The sequence below is a fragment of the Varroa destructor genome, unplaced genomic scaffold (genome assembly GCF_002443255.2).
Source record: "Varroa destructor unplaced genomic scaffold, Vdes_3.0 BEIS01000001.1, whole genome shotgun sequence".
NCBI lineage: Eukaryota > Metazoa > Arthropoda > Arachnida > Mesostigmata > Varroidae > Varroa > Varroa destructor.
In genome coordinates this window covers 39,363,245-39,366,139 of record NW_019211454.1, presented here as the reverse complement: position 1 = coordinate 39,366,139, position 2,895 = coordinate 39,363,245, and positions in this window count along the sequence as shown.

Genomic DNA, 2,895 nt, shown 5'->3' with positions numbered 1-2,895 from the left:
AAGAAATACGCGACATGTACAACAACTGCGAGCTGCTGAAAGATACCGACAGGGGGCGCTGGCAGGAGAAATAGTGGTTAGATTAAGCGTACGCCAGGATGCAGCCGTTTTATGGACTGTTACAATATGGCTAATACCCTATATCAACGACAGAGATTTTGCCGTGGCCATTTCGCTGCTTCATTCTGCAGGCTAGCAGGGCAACGCAATGCTTGAAACAGAACTGATGTTTTAATGCATTTATTATAGAAATGTTGGGCTGTAGCAAAGGAGCAGACGCTTTCATCTATGCAGCACAAGCAATCAAGTTGATTATTTACCCCACATACAAGGTGGCTAGACAGCTTGAATTCAAGTCCGGTCAGTGACACATCTGTGTGTGTACAGCTATACGCTTACTGGAAGAAGTTGATCAAAATGACCGATTCGTCACGTTTTTCTTCCGTGAACTGTGATGTTTCCATGTACGGAAAGCAAGTTCCCGTTGGAAGCATTGCACGGTCTTGCCTCGAGAAAAGCGGGAACAGACGGGCAAGACAAATTTTTTTAACAGATTATCGAATCAGGAATAAGACCTAAGGTTGAGTTCTTCTTTGAGGCAGATGCGTAAACGAATCAAGACATGAAATAGAACGATAACCTTGTTGTTAGATTTACGTAACACTTGCAGTGCGCCTTCGAAATTATTAGATCTTCGTTTTTAGAAATTATTATTAAAGTAGAAATTATTTCAGCTCGAGATAAGCCTGGACAAAGACATTTTTGAGTTTTTGGTAAAAACGAAAGTAATAATGGATTTACAAATCTATTATAGCCAAGCAGGCTTGACTGTATACATTACTGCAGGTACTCAGTATAACAACAGTACAACGACTATAAGGGACCTTCAGTAAAATAATTCTTGTTCACGATTATTTGCTTATATAGGAGCCGAGCACGTTGAGTTCGTCGATATCCATATGATGGATAGTTAGGATTATTCGTCATCAAAGCGTCCAATATAATGTGGCCGCTTGGCTCTTATAGGCTCAGGTCATATTGAAATGGTTTTGGTTGCGGTGCAGTATTAAAAAGTGAAGAAAAAAAAAATTAGTTTTCGTTACAACTATCGCAGGCGTACACACTTTTATCAAAATTTGAGATTAGTTCGTGATTGGGAAACTTCGAGTCTGGACGGAAACGTTTACTTGTTTGATAGGCCGATACCCCGTATCAGACACCTGATAATTACGGGTCTGTTTGCTCTTAAGTGCCAAACTCAATCATGGATAGATACCAATATTTATTTTTGGCTACTCTAACGAGTGTTGGCTTTACGTTTAGCTGACATCCCCAATATTGCGAGGGTGGGATTATTTTTCAACTATATAGTTGTGGATATTAAGATAATTAAGATTCCCCGATGCTTTGTCTCTTTTCGACGACCATGAGTGCTACGAAAATGAAAGTTGCATACACATCTAATCATTTTAAAACCCAATTCTCCTTTTCGGATGTTATATTTCTGTTACTGTTACGCGAAAGCTAGTATTAGTATATGATTTGTCGCATTGATTTTTAATTAACATTACAAGAACTCTGCTTTGGGTACTACGCCCCATTTGGCTCCCAACGCGAAACGAAGCTTGTCTGTCTATGCTTGGTTTCCAATCTAAACCACGATGTGTCCCTAAGGTTGGCAGGCAAATACGTTACCCACTAACCTATCATGGGGACTGACGTTAGAACACATAAAGGTAGTGAAGTTGGTTGTTGACGGGTTCTTCTTTAGACGGCTTTTGGCCTGGGGTGTTCCATAACTTGTTGTTTTTGAGAATCTTAAGATACTGCTGGAGCAGGCGTCAACTTCGCGCTTGATCTCGTAGCCTCACATTGGTCATCTCCTAGAAGACATCTGCTTTTTTTTTTTTGTTCACCCTTCTGACTACTTAATGTCTTAGATAACTTTACTTTTAATAATAATTTAATTTTTAGTAGTGCCCACTATCGATTGCTTCGAAACGACATTTTCAATACCTCTAGTTACAATTAGGGAGCGGAATTGTTCCCCGTCTGAGCCTTAAACTATCACATTTGTCTTATCGCTATCCGTGTTTACAAATACGGCCAGGTAAAGACTCGAAACCGTTGTCTAAAGATGATTATTCTTTAGTTTAGAAGGATTACGTTAATGATAATGTGCGACGTCATCATCAATCTTTTACAAGTTAGCCAAGCCTTGTGCATATTTAACGTTGTAGTCCTAAATGTATCGGTAGGAAAGGCCCAAAATGGCTAACAAGAGTCATACCAACTGGAAAATTGCTCGAGACACTAGAGCGTACTGTAAGCGTCAATAAGGCTCTATGCAACTGTTAGCTTTGAATTATATGGAATCTGTAGAGTATGCCGGAATACATTTGCAATGTAACTTTAGATTCAACTACATCTCTCTCATTTACAAACAGCTTACGTATTTATAGTAAAAACTATTATGGAATGTCTTTTCATCAAAATGTTAGCGAGACATTTTCGAAAGAGTTTGATGAGTCCTTATTTAGAAGCCGAACTAATGAGGATATAAGTGAAAACTGTATATTCATATCCATGTCATAAAATAAATTCGCGCAAGCCCTAAAATACACAGTACATGGGTTGTTTGTAAAAAAGTCGACAATAATCGGAGCGTCCGTAAAGCATCTTCTCCACCCGCTAAGTTCACCGTTCAGGTCAAGGTGTAGGTTCTGGCCACAGAATGCCCTCAGGTGTTCACTAGGTTAATCGAGTATCCTTCCGCTTTCGCAAAATCACAGTGAGTCCAACTTAGCACAATGGTAAAAGAATGACAAAGGTAGATATATATCTTATCCAATGGATTTAAAGTCACGAATAGATACGTCTTTAAGGTTTTTGAAA